The 15,758-nt window shown below is 48.8% G+C and overlaps 1 protein-coding gene across 1 annotated transcript in view; it reads left to right on the forward strand.

The window, feature by feature from the left end:
- Window positions 1-15,758, forward strand: part of SYNPO2 (synaptopodin 2) — a gene marked incomplete at both ends in the record, with an annotated part of 90,644 nt that overhangs the window by 62,560 nt on the left and 12,326 nt on the right. The gene's annotated exons all lie outside the window — the stretch shown is intronic.

Genomic DNA, 15,758 nt, shown 5'->3' on the forward strand with positions numbered 1-15,758 from the left:
ATACTACATCAACTGCTTTATTTGCCACACTTTATCGCTAGCACTGTGTGTGTGTGCGTGTGCGTGTGCGTGTGCATGTGTGTGTGTGTGTGTGTGTGTGTGTGTGTGCTGGGGTTGGAACCAGGGGCATTCTACCACCAAGCTACACCCCCAGTCCAGTTTTATGTTTTATTTGGAAACAGAGTCTCACTAAGTTGCTGAGGCTGACTCTGAACCTGCGATCCTCCTGTCTCAGCCTCCCAGGCACTGGGGTTGCAGGCGTGCACCACCACGCCCAGCTCTCTAACACTGATGTATGTGGCCGTCCCCTGTGTGTGTTGGTGTGTATCTGATCTGCGTTTCTTTTAGTTTAGGCTGTTATGTTGTACACTGCCGTGTTTTAGGAAAACCTTCAGGCTAACAGTTGAGTTTTCTTGCCCTCTGGTTGGGGTTGGGAAGAAGGTGTTAACGGTGAGGAAAATAAATCTGAGCTAGAACAGTCCTGCTTTGGACACAGGCAAGAAACTTCCCTAAAAGCAGAAGTCCCAGCACAGCCTTATACAGCGGGTTGAGCAGAGCTTTGCCCTAAACATGCGGCTTGCTCTGGGCTACAGAACAAGGGTTAGGATTCTGCTTTATCTCTAGTTGAAGTTTGGAGAGTGCCCTGGCATTTCCTTTAGAAGAGCTCTGAGACACTCTCTCTATCAGTGAGTGATTTTGTAGAGAATCTGTGAGGAATTGAACATTTATTTGCAAGTTAGGACATGGCCCCATCTTTCACCTGGGAGAAGGAAGGGGTTCGGCTTCCACCAGGGTGAAGGGTCTAAAGTCCAGGCACCTGTGCGTTCTTTCCTTCGAGCAAGTGTGGGAGCTGCGGGAGCCTCACACTGGCCTGTCCAGGCACCTCTGTGAGGACCAGGCTGGGGAGCTGCGGCCAGGTTGCCCCCGCGCCCCTCCAGAGATGCCTGGCCTTGGCGTCCCGAGAGCCTCCGTTCCTCTAGAGGCTCAGCTTTGACGGAATGCCCTGCAGGAGGGCTCCATTGGTGGTGGTGAGCAGTGTTGGGTCTTAGCATTTGCTACCTGGATTATAAGCAGAACAAACATGGTGGCCACACGGAAGGCGCCTGTGGCTCTCCAGAGCTGGCTCTGGAGCCATGGACTCTGCAGCTGGGGCTCATTCTTGTGCACGTCTCGTGGACACGGGAAGGCGCCACAGCCTGGCTCCAACTGTGACTCAGGCCTTGACGGCCCCTGAATACATGCAGGAACGCCAGGCCTGGATCAAGACTGCCGTGGAGACCCGTCCCCATGACCGGAGAGGAGCATGTCAGCCCTGGGACAGGGACGGCACGTGCAGACTTCCGCAGAGCACACGGGGCTGGCAGGGCTTTGGCCAGAAGAGGACGGGGATCTGGACCTGCGACGGCCCCTCAGCTGGTGTGTGGCTCTGAGCTCATTGGCACCATCCTCTGAGTGCCCCACACACAGTCCTGTCTCCCCGGCAAGCCCGAGGACATCTGAAAACAGCACTGGCTATTTTTGATTTCCCAGCAGAATCTGCCAGGGTCATGGCTCACCATGTTGACTGAGTGGCAGACACTGCCAGGGGTGACTTCAGCTGCAAATAAAGAAAATAGTTCATGTTCCAGGTGAGGAAGGCGAGTGTCATAAGCCGTGTATTCCTGGAATGACATCAGTTGACTAAGACAGAGATGTTCCGTGAGGTGGACACAGGCCAGATGTTCTCAGGACCTGGGAATCTGCGGCAGAGACTGGAACGAGGATGGATTGAGTCAGGAACCTGGTGGAGGGCCAGTGGCGTCCAAGCAAGAACTCAGGCAGGGGCCTCCGGGGAGAATGTGGTCACAGCCAAGAGCACTGAGCCAGCCTGCAGAGCTCCCTGACCGGCAGGGTACTGATCCTCAGTCACTCATGTATTCTCTGGGTACTGTAGGCACCGTGCTCAGTGCTTTGAATGCAAAGATGAACCATACAGTGAAGTGTGTCTTCAAGGGCAGACAAGCCTGTGAACAGAGAGCTGTGCGTGCTGTGGTCCCTGTGTAACGGCTGTGGCCCCCGCAGAGGGTTCTGGGAGCTGGCCGTGAAGGCGGGTGGCGCCCTGGCCCTGGTTGTGTGACAACAGAGATATTTTAAGCCCGTTTCCTCATCTGTAAATCCTGAGGGATTTTTGAAAGAGCGAGATGACAAGCATGCACAACTGGCGGCCCACGCTGTGAGGGGCTTGGCCTGAGTCTTCCTCTGCAACAGAGGGAGGCGCGTGCGCAGGGCACCCAAGGGCGGACTTCACCTGGGACCCTTGTTCAGTGGATTATTGAGAAGGCTGCCGTGACGGGCCAGGAGGGGATGCTGAGCCAGGGACCTCTTGGAGAGAGCCTGGAGCCCGATGGATCCATGGTGGTGGGCAGCGAGGCTGCGGGCCTGACTCTCAAGTGCGTCAGGAACCCCTGCAGCGCCAGGCTCGGGAAGCAGCTGCACTAGCACGTACCAGGAGGAGCGCGGCTCCAGGACTCAGTTCAGTGTCCAGAGCCAGTCTGGCTCATTCGATGACTGCCTGTGTGGCCGCCTTGTTCATCTTTTGAACTGAGGAAGGGCGCTGCAAGACCCGCTGCTAGTCACAAATAGGTGCTGGGCACCTTTGGAGGAGTTCTCTCCCGAGCTGAGCCTCTGTCAAAGTGCAGAGATGCTTAAGACTGCAGTGGACTGAGAGGAAGGAGAAGGAAGGAGCAGGGGTTCATGGAGGTGACCTGGAGAGGTTTTGGGTGGAGCTTGGAGGAGCCCGCTATGTGAGGAGAGGCTGGCCAGGACCTCAGAATGAGGGTGAAGGAAGAGTGCTGTAGCACAGCTGCCCTGGCCGGGCCAGCAGCAACCACCTCCTAGGGCTCTGATGTAGAAGCATCTGTCTGTGGACCCTCCCGCCTCACAGGTGTGGGGCTCCAGACCCGTTCCGCCAGCCTTGCTACCCGCCCAGGCCTGTCCCTGAGCCCCACACGGGTGTCTTTTTAACTGCCCACCACGTTGGGGGGCCTGGTTCTTCTGTAGGGACTCACCTCTTCTTGTTCCTGAGATACTGGGCATCTTCTTTCTCTAGAAGGACGTTCTGCCCTGACTCTGCCACTGGAGGAAGCATCCTTCCCGCAGACCAGGGGGTTGCGTAAGCAACACTAGGCCACTTAGTAAGCTAGAGAACTGCCTGAGAGCAGACAGAGTGTGGGCTCCAGCTCTGTGGCAATAGCAGTAGCGATGAGGTTAGTGAGAACAGTACGCAACGTGGTATAGATCTCGTCAGCCCACCGGAACACTGCTTTGTAGGATTGTTAAAGAAGGAAGAGATCGAAGGCAAAAACCATGTATGTGAGCCTGTGTACACTTGTGTGTGTGCGTGCGTGCACATTATACACGTGGCAGATGCTGGGAAGACAAAGCCGCCCTTGCAGGGGCGCACTCTGAAAGAATCTTTACTAGTTGGAAATAAAGACACGGCGCAGCAGAGTGTAGGGCGGCCACTGTGGTCCAATATGGCTTTAGGGAATTGAAATGTATTTGGAAAGTTTCCTTTAAATGAAGATGCCTCATTTGCAGACTCTCTTTGATTTCTTTTGGTTTAAAACTCAAAGGAAAAACACAGTCCAGTTGTTCTTCTGCAGAGGCTGGTGGACTTGTCTGCATGCAGTTCAGACATCTCCCAACACCTGTCCACTCAGGTCCTGGGCCCATCCCTGGCTGACCACCGAGTGTGAACAGCACACCGCTCCCTTGCTGTGGTCCCCAAGTGAGAGCATCTCCACCTGTAGGTCCTTAGGATGCTGCCCCCCCCCCCCGGCATCCCGCACCTCAGGGACGCGTTTCTAGAAGGTGCTGAGAGTCCATCCCCTGGCTTCAGAGTCTTCTCACTCTCTGTGTTTTCTCCCCAATTTTTTATATGCACTTGAAATATTTTTTTCTAGGATTTTCTAAATGTTGAAAGAGTTTCAGATGAATATTCAGTTATGTTCTGATGGGTCAAAAATGTACTTCATTGAGCCGGGCATGACAGTGTACACTTGTAATCCTGGTACTTAGGAGGATTGCACATTCACTGCCAGCCTCAGCAACTTACTGAGACCCTGTTTCAAAATAAAGAATAAAAAATAAGGCCAGGGGTGTAGCTCAGAGGTAGAATGCTCCTAGGTTCCATCACCAGTAACACACACACACACACACACACACACACACACACACACGCACACATATGTACACACACATGCACACGCATGCATACACACACACACACACACACACACACACACACACACACACACACACGCACTCCACTAACAAACTCAGTCCCTGGTCTTGCGATGGTGGCAATGTGTCCATCTTTAGTCTTAGAGCTTCAGCTAGACTCACTCAGCAGGCTGGAAGAGACAGGAATGTCCACTGCACCCCAGTTCCCTGCACTTTCTTGGAGCTGATTACCATGACCCTTCCTTCCTTCCTTCCTTCTTTTCTTCCTTCCTTCCTTCCTTCATGCATGATTTTTGTGGTGCTGGGGATTGAACCCAGGGGCATTCTACCTATGAGCTACACCCCAGCTCTATTTTATTTTTTTACTTTGAAGCAGGGTCTAAGTGCTGGGGCTGACCTCCAAACTGTGATCCTTCTGTCTCAGCCTCCCAAGTCCTGGGATTACAGCCGTGTGCCACCGCACCTGGTCCTACACGTACTGAATGTGAGGTTCTCCTGGAGACTTCTGGCCAGCCATGGCCGCCTTATTAGGGTACCCTCAGAGAAGCGGCTTTGTGGAGAAACGAATGTCTGTCTCTGACGTGTTTCTCTTAGACCACTGGGCCCTGCTGACGATGTCCATCCTGCCTGGGGATATGGCAGAGAGCCAGTGATGCACCAGTTAGTCAGAAAACACTGATCTTAGCAACAGCCGGCGTGCTGACCACCACGGCTATAAACACCACTGTCACGCATCTGCTGTAGCGTTGCTGGGGTCATCTTTGAAGGATGACTCCAGCATGGCACCTGCAGCTGTCTCTGGCCTGCTGAGGGTTGAGCTGATAGCGTTTGACCCAGGGCCTCCATCATAAGTCACACCGCTGAGTTATCTGGCGTGGCCCGAAGCCCCCAGGTCAGTAGACACTCTTATCCGGAGGACGTTAAGAGGACATTGGACTGGACCAGGTCATTGCAAGGCTCAGAGATCAGCTTTCTGAAGCTGTGGGCCAAGGCCTGGTCTCCCCTTGGGTGTGCTTAGGGCTTTGGGTTTAGGGTGCAGGGCTGGCAAGCAACTCGGTGGCTTCAAGTCTGAGTGACTAAGAGAACAGGTGTGACTGTGAGGAATGAGGCCACGGTATAGACCGGAACTGGAAGGTGGGGACAGGAAGAAAAGAGGATGTTCACTAATCCAGCTTCCACGTTTGAGACGGTGGCCCAGCGTCCAAGAGCGCTAACTGGCCGCAGGACTTGTCAGTGTCTTGAGGGGAGCTGAGGCCAGAGGCAGAGGGGTGGAGGGCAGCAGTGTCAAGCAGGCCCTGAGAGAGAGGGAACATAGAAAGGAAGAGCCACGCAGAGGCAGAGACTGGACACATGTGCGTCTGTCTGCGGGGCTGCCTGGGGTGCGGGTCCAGCGCCGAGGCCCACTGCGGCCGTCGACTCAGCTCCGGGAACGCACCTGTGCCTGCCTGCGCACCACACCAGGGCCGCGGGCTGCGGGCCTGCTCTCTGGGCAGTACTTTTATGGGCACTGCTTGCCTCTGACTCTTCTCACTTCTATTTCTGGAAGGAAGCCCATTCAGAAGGCACATTCTTCTTGAGATATGTTAGAACCTCCCACCAGGCTGCCTGGCCCCAGCTCGAGCCACACACATGAGGTCACTTTGAACATTTCTCTTCTCATGTGTCACTTGTTGACTTCAGAGCTACCCCTCAGCGGGCAAACCCTTCCCCTTGTTGCCAGGGTCTCATGTCCCTGGCTCCTGCCGGGGTGCACGGCCTGGGGAGCCGAGGCACAGGAGGAGGGCTCGGCACTTTATATATATGGTTGTTTCTCCTTTTTATACTTTTGTTGGTGCATTGTAGTTACACAATAGTGAAGTTCACAGTGACAGAGACACGCGTGCACACCGCACTTGGCGCTCCCCTCTGACCCCGTCCCCGCCCCTGTGCACTGGTGAGATTGGTTGTGAGACCTTCGCACGTGGACAGGACATTTGAGCCTTCTCCTTCCTCAATCCTGCTCCCGTCTCCTCCTCCAACCCTGTCCTCTCTTCTACTGTTCTCTCCTTGCTTATCCCTCTTACTTCTATTTTCTCTCTGCCTTCCACATAAGAGAAGACAAACGGCCCTGCACTCTTTGAGACTGATCTCACTCAGCACAATGCTCTCTGTGCCTCATGTTCCTGCAAGGACATATTTTGTTTTCCTTTATGGCTGAGTAGAGTTCCATTGTGCGTACGTCTTACATTTTTAATCCATTCACCTCTTGACAGACACCTCAGCTGATTCCGTAACCTGGCTGTTATGAATTGTATTGCTATGACTATGGGCGTGATTGTACCATTTAGTATTCCGGCATTAGTTCCTTGGGAAAGATTCCATGGAGCGGTGGAACTGGGTATGTGGTGCTTCCATTCCTCATCCTTTGAGGAGCCTGCCAATCTCCACAGTGATTGTGCCTGTTTACAGTCCCACCAACAATGTACAAGAGTTCCTATTTCCTCACATTCTTGCCAGTATTTATTTATTTTTATTGTTATTATAACTGGAGTTTGATGAAATTTCAGTGTAAATTTGTATTTCCCTGATTGCGAGTGATGTTGTACAGTTTTTCATCTACTTTTGCCCATTTCTTCTTTTTATTTTTATTTATTTATTTTTTTGTAGTAGTGAGGATTAAGTCCAGGGACATTCTACCTCCGAGCTACAACCCCAGCCCTATTTTTTTATTCTTTATTTTGAAACAGGGTCTCACTAAGTTGTGGAGGGCCTCACTAAGTAGCTGAGGCTGGCCATGGGAACCTGCGATCCTCCTGTCTCAGCCTCCCAGATACTGGGATGACAAATGTGTGCCACCATGCCTGGCATATTTATTTTTTTGAGCAGTGTCTCTTAGTTCATTTGCCCATTGTTTTTATTAAGTTGTTTATTTCTTTGATGTTAAATCTGTTATATGTTCTGGCTATTAGTCTTTTATCAGAGGGCAGCTTGCAATTCTTCCATTCTGTAGAGTCTCTTTCAGATACTTGTTTCCTTTGCTGCACAAATTTTTAGTTTGATGTCATCCCATTTATTAATTCTTGGCTTCATTTCCTGAGCTGTGGTGGTCTTATTGAGGAAGTCTCTACCAGCGCCTATATTTTGAAGAGTTGGCCCTATGTTTTATACCGGTAATCACAAAGTTTCTAGACTAAACTGTCTGACTTAGATGATTCCTGTGCAGGGTAAGATAGGGGTCTAATTTCAGTCTTCTGCATATGGCTCTCCAGTTTTCCCAGCACCATCTGTTGAAGAAGCTGTCTTTCTCTAGCCTGTTTCTGGCTCCTTTATCAAACATGACCTGGCTCTAAGCATGAGAACTTGTCTCTGCATCTTCTATTCTATGCTGTTGATTTATGTGTCTGTTTTTATAGCAATAACATGCTGTTCCTGTTACTATAGCTCTGGTACAATTTAAAATCCAGTATTGTGATGCCGCCATCATAGTTTCTATCACTCAGAATTGCTTTGGTTATTCTGGGTCTTTTGTTCTTCCATTTGAATTTCAGGACTGTTTTTTTCTAGTTCTGTGAAGAATGACATCATCTTTTGCTTGCTTTTGTGGTACTGGTGATTGAACCCAGGGGCATTCTACCTCCGAGCTATAACCCCAGCCCTTTATTTATTTTTTGTTTTGAAACAGGTTCTCATCAGGTTGCTGAGAATCTTGCTACATTGCTGATGCTGTCTTCAAACCCGCAATCCACTAATCTCAGCCTCTCTAATATAGGGATTATAGGCATATACCACCATGCCTAGCTGACCTAGGTATTTTGATAGGGACTGCATTGCATCTGTATATCACTTTTGGTGGTATGGTCATTTTTGACAATACTTATTCTGCCTCTCTAAGAACAGGGGAGGTCTTTCCATCTTCTTAGGTCTTCTTAACTTCTTCAGTATTCTATAATTTTCACTGTAGGCATAGTAAATCACATTTTTAAAGGCAAAGTTTCCTTTTTGGTGAACAAAAGAGAATTCCATTATCTTGTATGTTTTAGATAATTATCCTATGCGTTTAAGGGTGAGAAAACTCATCAAGAAAACTTTTAGAAGCCGGGCGTGGTGGCGCACGCTTGTAATCCCCGCATTTGGGAGGCTGAGACCGGAGGATCACGGTTCGCGGACAGCCTCAGCTACTTCGTGAGGCCCGCCCTAACTTAGTGAGAACTTGTTTCCAAATAAAGAATAAAAAACAGGGCAGTGCGTATAGCTCGGAGGTCAAATGCCCCTGGGTTTCATCTCCAGACCCACCAAAAAAAAAAAGGAAGAAAACTTTTAGAATGTGTGTTTCTGCTTCTTAAGAGTCCGGGGATTTTAGTAAACAAAAGTTTGCATGAACAAACACCTTTATGCGCCTACTAGTTGTGATTCTGCTCTGTTCCTTTCTTTTTTTAAAGGAGAGACAGTTTATTTCGGCTCACAGTTTCAGATGCGTCCATCCATCACTTTGGGCCCAAGGAGATGCAGTGTATCACTGTGGCGCACATGGTGATCAAAGCCACTCACCTTGTGGCGGCCGGGAAGCAAACTCCTCCCCAAACCCACTGATCTATGAACACACAAATACACTAGTTCCCCCCCCAAGGCCAGGACCCTCTTGAGCCAGTCACCGAAGCCCCCTCTGAACAGTGCTGTGTTGGGACCAACCTTCAACACATGAGCTACTGGGGAGACTTTCAAAATCCAAACATAACAGTACTCTTTCTCTACCCAGCCACTCTGCCCCAGCCAAAGTTGGGATCCTGTTTTAAATGTGCTTTGGTCAGTATTTCAGTGTCGGGTTCAAAACTCACGTCTTAAGGAGCAAAGAACATTGGAGTAGGAATCCAGACCTCCAGGTCTCCCTAATTCCTGCGGCACACCTGATGGGGTGGGGCGGCCATCCCACTGTGTGATGGACAGTTTGCCATACCCCTCCCACCCATTCTCTAGAACTGCCTGGGACCAGGCAGTAAAGCTATGCAAAGTGCTCATACATTTTTATTGTTGGCTAATTAAATTAAAACCTCAGGCCGGGGGCGTGGTGGCGCACGCTTGTAATCCCCCAGCTTGGGAGGCAGAGACAGGAGGATCGTGCAGGTTTGAAGTCAGCCTCACTGGCTTAAGAGACCCTTTTTCCAAATAAAATGTATAAAATAGGTCTGGGAGTGTAGCCTGGAGGTAGAAGGGTTTCCAGGAACCCTAGTACCACCAAAAGAAAAAAAAAATTAAAACCTCAATAGCACTTTTATGTGATTCTTTCCCAAGTGGAAGTACCATGGTGTGTTGTGTGTGTGTGTGTGTGTGTGTGTGTGTGTGTGTGTGTGCATGAATTATTGCTCAATGAGCCATAGGGTTCAGAATCTGGAGGGAATTCCTTCATTCTTTAGGTAAGCACAGAATTCCCTGAGAGTTTGCAAGCCTTGCTCTGGGTCCCAGAGCTGAGACAGAATTAGAAAACACTTCCAGTTTACTGATACCCTCAAGGCACTGATACCCTTCTGAGCAGAACAATAGAATGTACACGTTCTTAAACGTCTGTGCTCTTGTGATTTGGAAGATCTTTTTCATATCGCATATATTTTCTTTATCTATAGTTTTATTTATGAGAAAAATAGAAGAATAATCTGCTTCATTTTGTTTAGCCAAATAAAGGAAACATCAGGTGTCAGGACTATGGAAGTAGGGCGTTGAAGAGTTAGATTCGGGGCTCCATGAAACGCTCAGAGTCACAACTGCTTTGTTGTGGTAAAAACGCCAGTGTAAACCAAGCACTGGGCACTTGTGATTACAGAGTCTAAGCCGGTGTCTTTGTTTGAAGAACATGGGAAGGTCTTTGGTCCCATAACACTTGTTCACAGCATAACATAGTCTTTCTAAAAGGTATCATAAGCGTTTGCACCTCTACTCTGTCTGCTCAAGATTTAAACATCTTAAATGACTTGAGGTCACTATTTTTAGTATCCATTCTTTTCTTTGAGGACAGAACAGACATTGGTCCTATCGGGCACAGGAGAGTTTCAAAGCAGTCTTCCAAGTCTTTGTGGTTGTTAAGATTTCATGTGTTGTAAATGGCTTTGGTATTAGTATTAACTCTTAAGATCTTTCCAGATGTAGAATTCGTATTTGAGTCCTCATTTCTAACTCACTATAATCTGTAAATCAAATAACAAGCATTATTAGTATTACATAAAAGAGATTACATGGACTGAGAGAAGGGCCCAGTAATGTACATTCTAATAATGTACAAAAGTTTTAGAGAGCTAATTTCTTGTGTGTGTGTGTGTGTGTGTGTGTGTGTGTGAGAGAGAGAGAGAGAGAGAGAGAGAGAGAGAGAGAGAGAGAGAGAGAGAGGAATTAAACCCACCCAGGTTTAATTCCTGGGTAGTCTACCTCTGAGGTACGCATCCAGTTCTATTTTAGTTTTTATTTTAAAATAGGGCCTCGCTAAGTCACTGAAGGTGGCCTCAAGCCCATTATCTTCCTGTCTAAACCTTCCAAGTACTAGGATTGTAGGCATGTGCCACAATGCCCAGCCTATCTGATTTCTTATTGGCATAATAATTATCTAGTTATATGTTATATATCTAGTTAACAAATATAAATTGAGATTTGGAAAACCCCCAAGCCCCTCTTTTCTAACCATTTCTGACTGAATCGACTGCTTATTAAATAAATCTTGTAGATTTCACATATACTTTAAAAAGCATTTTTCTCATATTCTGTGCAAATGTTTATAAAAAGGATCTGTTTCTAGCTCAGAAACTTCTGTGCATTCTTTCATAAATTTAATCCAACACAAAAGTAGAGATGTGCGCTACATAGGCGCTAGCCCATTGTTTTCCTGAAAGAACTGGATGTTTACATTCTTAGAAGAGAAAACAGAGAATTCCATTCCATATTTGTACTCGTTTGTCTTCCAGGGTCGTGACAGCTCATAGTGGTCGTGCTGCGGCTGTTTCTGCCGTGGAATCACAGTGGCGACTAGGTTGCTAAGTGCGTGGCCCCTGCATCGGGCCTCCCTCCCGTCCCGGGGGCCGTTGCTCCAGGAGAGTTCTCAAAGGTGCTACCAGGAATGCTTTTTATCTTGATGGTGACTTGGCCCCTAAGGGTGCAGACAACCAGCCAAAGGGAGAAGTTGGTCCAGGCTCTGGACATGAACTAGTGACAAGAGTAAGAACTCGTGGTCTTCAAGCCAAAGCCCCAAAACAAGAGCAGGCTTTGAGCTTGAGCTGAGGCACCGCTTGTGTACGGACCCAGCACCCTGGTGTCCATCGGCGCTTGCACCTGTGGCCTGACCTGAACACCCAGTTTAAGATGTATGCTCACTATTAAGACAAATGATTGGGAGGAGCGAATCCCTCACCCAGTTTTGGGACACTCATCAGATCTAAGCCCCTCACGGTCTCCCCAGTCTGACAGTTCCAGCCTCTGTCCCCTCTTCTCTGTGCTGGAGAAAGAGCTGCTCCTCCTCCTCGCCCTCCTTTGTCTGCTGTGTTTGCCCTAAACCCCATCATCCTGTATCAGTCCAGGGGTAATTTGTAGAAGTAAGAAACCTCTCAAGTTCATTTAATCAGGAAGAATATTGTAAGTGCTTATAAAACTGCTGAAGGAGCAGGAGAGGCAGAGTGTGGGAAGGTCCTCAGGGAGGGACCCCAAACAACACCAGTGCTGGGTGCCCAGGGGCCAGGCATATTTGCCAAATGGGGAGTCAGGGAGACGCAAGGCCACTAGGCCATGGCTGGGCCAGGGTCATGACCTGGGAGGGAGGAACACCGTCCTAACCGCTGACTCCAGGATGTCAGGGCCAGGTTGGTCCCAGCAATAGGACAGACACCTCCCAGCCAATGCATCTCATCCCAGCTCAAGTTTCCTTGGTTTGCCTGCAGGCTGGCACCCGTCACCCACAACCTGCAGCCCGTGCTGAGACCAGCCCATGGCGTGGCTTTGTCTTCTCAGCTTCTGCTGTGTGTGTAGCATGTCAGGTGCGTGCACACACACACACACACACACACACACACACACACACACACACGCACACGTCAGGAGGCTGGAACCGAAGCCAAGAGGCCCATGGATGCTTTGTCGACCTTCTCCACCAACAGCAGATTTACTCAGTTATTAGTTTTATTTCTTACTTATTTACCCACAGTTCAGACATTTGTGTAAGTCTTCCTTTCCATTTTGCTGCGTGGATTTTTGCACTACCTAGGAGGCCTCTTGCTTCTGACTCTGAGAGTTCTACTGGATTCTCACTGTTTTTTATTCCACTGCACTCTGATCCCTGCTTTCTTTTGCCTTCACATCCCAAAAGTGTTATATTGAGATTTGCTGTTGGCATCCAGAAATATTGTTCACTGCAAACATGAATTCCAACAGCGTGTGAAGTCAGTGTTGGCTGAGGAAACTGGCCGTCAAGGACAAAGGCTGGAGCCAGGCTCCCCCTTCCTAGGAGAACCGCTCATCGCTGAGGCTTTGCCACCCCATCCTGGCCCTGCTGTGCTCCCAGCAACCGTTCTGGCCCTTTGTCGGTGTCAGCTGAGGACCACAGACCTACTCAGGGTTGGTTAAGGGTGAACTGGGTGAGGGGATGCTCATCAGATCCTAGTCACAGGCATAAGGAAGACACAGAATGCACAGAAATGCACGTAGCGTTCATATGCATGTATTTGATGCATGTATACCGTGGGATCCAGCAAGCACTGCTGAACTTTAATTCTTCTGCAAAGACGCCAAGCATTGGTGTGGCTGGGTCACACGGTGGTTCCATTCTTAGACTTTTGAGGGACCGTCATATGTATTCCCGTGGCGTGGTACCAATTTATAATCTTACCAACAGTGTGTAAGTGTGCCGCTGCCCATCTCAATACCAACACTGATCGCTGCTTGTGTTCTTGATTGCATTTTAACTGCAGTGAGATGGGACCCCAGTGTAGTTTTGATTTGCATTTCCCTCATTGCCAAGAATGTTGAACTTTTTTTTATATTTGTTGGCCATGCCGCCGCCGCCGCCGCCGCCTCCTCCTCCTCGTACTGGGGATTGAACTCAGGAGTGCTCTACCTCTGAGATAGAGCATATTTTATGTTTTATTTTGAAACAGGGTCTCACTAGGTTGCTGAGAGTCTCACTACATTGCTGAGACTTTCCTTGAAGCTGCGGTCCTCCCTTCTCAACCTCACAAGCACTAGGATTACAGATATGTCCCACTGTACCTAGCTGTATTTCTGCAAGTGCCTGTTCAGTTCAATTGCCCTTTTTTTTTTGGCTACTAGGAATAGAACTCAGGGGCATTCTACCTCCAAGCTGTACCCCTAGCCTTCGTTTTTATTCTTTATTTTGAGACAGCATCTCACTAAGTTGTGGAGAGCTTCACTAAGTAGCTGAGGCTGTCTGCGAACTGCGATTCTCCTGTCTCAGCTTCCCAAGTACTAGGATTACAGGTGTGCACCACCACATCCAGCTGTTTTGCCCATTTTTTTTTTTTTTTGGTGGTACCAAGGTTCCTGGAAACCCTTCTACTTCTGGGCTACACTCCAAGACCTACTTTTTATATTTTTATTTGGAAACAGGGTCTCCTAAGCCAGCGTGGCTGGCTTCGAACCTGCGCGATCCTCCTGTCTCCGCCTCCCAAGCGCAAGGATTACAAGCGTGTGCCACCACGCCCGGCAATTCTGCCCATTTTATTTTTTATTTTTTATTTATTTTTTTTTATATTTATTTTTAATTGGTGCACTGTATTCAATTCTGCCCATTTTAAATTGGGTTATTTGGGCTTTTTGGTGTTAAGGTTTTCAAGTTCTTTATATATTTGGATATTAATCCTCAGGACAGATAATATTTCTGATCTCCAGAGCTTGACAGCAATGAAGCTCCTAAGTTCAGATGGTTAGTAAGCTCTGCAGCTCCATGACTGAAACTCAGATCTGACCCTTCAGAGTTGAATCTCTTTCCCAGCATGTATTTACTGAATCCAGGACTAGTGGTCCAAGAAGACTATTTAGTTCTCTGATGGCAAGTCAACATCGATACTAAAGGATTTGAGTATCCAAACCTACTCTTAAGACTGGCAGTGTGTTTTATTTTCACAAATAACATTTTTAAGAATTAGAATTTTTACTCACATATGTAAGAAAGCACAATTAAAAAATATAAATAAACATAGTTATATGCATTATAAGGTCAGGCTCTTATGCACACTAACATATGTTTATCCTTTACAATCCACCTAGGCACAGGGCTGTGTTGACAAGGTTGGTGATTACTAAGGTTATTTGGGGCTATAAGAGACACCATTATGCCATCTTTACTTGGCTAGTAGTTCTGTGACAAATGCAGAAAGATTGGTTCTTTGGAAATATTTTTGTAGCAGGGAAAGTACCATCATGCTGGACTTGGTTGTTGAGGGAATAGTATTCCCTGTTGTTCAGACAAAGGCCAGTGACAGCCATGAGTCTGACTAGGAAAACATTCTTCAGGAAGTACTGCTTGCTTGGTGTTGGCCTCTCCGGGCTCAGAATCTTGACTTTCAGAGACAGGGCTCACCTGGGCAGAGAACATCTAGAGCGCATCTTAGTGCGTTTGTGAAGTTGAGGTCCTACGAGCGTGACTCATGTTCACTGAGGACAGTTAAACTTGTATATGAGCTTGAAGCACATTGGTATCACTGGGGGTCCCAGCAGGAAATGGGCGGTAACTGGAGGTGGTGTCCAGCAGGGACTGCAGGCAGACTAGGGGACGGAGAATGCTCGCGACCTGCCCGGACACCCAGAGACAGAGAGCCAGGGCTCCCGCTCCCCTAAACCTGGAGATGCGGGTGGGTGGCGTGTGTTGCTGGAACACTGAGTCAAAGCAGATGCGGAAGGCGGAGGGTTCTGACTGCAGCCAAGAGTAGACCCCCAAGGGCCCAGGTCCCCGGCTCAATCCCCTGCTGTCCCACCGCCCCATGGCAGCCAGGAAGCGAGGCACTCAGCCAATGTGCTCTCCGCAGCCCCCGGGAAGGGCAGACGGAGAATCACCAGCCAAACATTTCCCTCCACCGCCATCGCAAGGCTCTCAGCCCCTGGTTCCTCCCTGGGAGGAGTTGATGGAGCCCTCTGTGTGCTCTGCTCGGACCCTGCAGGCATTGCAGCAGGGCTGTTTGTTGTTTGCAAAGTAACCTCTTTCTTGTCCTTCCTTTTCCTTTGTTAAAGTTGCTGCATACCATGTCCCAAACAGTTGGTTTCAACCAAGGGTTTCTCTTTGACGCGATGAAGAGAAAGGATGCCATCTCCATGACGTCCTGACCACTGGTTGCTCTCCCAGCATGGCGGTGGTTTGCGTCAGGCCCTGGGGTATGCAGCTCTCCTCAAACTGGAAGCCTCGTCCTGCATTGCTGTCTCAGGAGTATCCCACGCCCTCGGTGGCCACTGGAGGCTTTTAAACTGTATTTTGATGAGAGTAGTCTCATTTGGACTGGGGCAAAACCTCACAGTATGGAATAATTTTTAAGGAGTGGTCAGTCTTACTCTAATCCCCTTTCTTTCTTTCTTTCTTT

This window comes from Muscardinus avellanarius, assembly GCF_963383645.1.
Source record: "Muscardinus avellanarius genome assembly, chromosome: 6".
Taxonomy (NCBI): Eukaryota; Metazoa; Chordata; class Mammalia; order Rodentia; family Gliridae; genus Muscardinus; species Muscardinus avellanarius.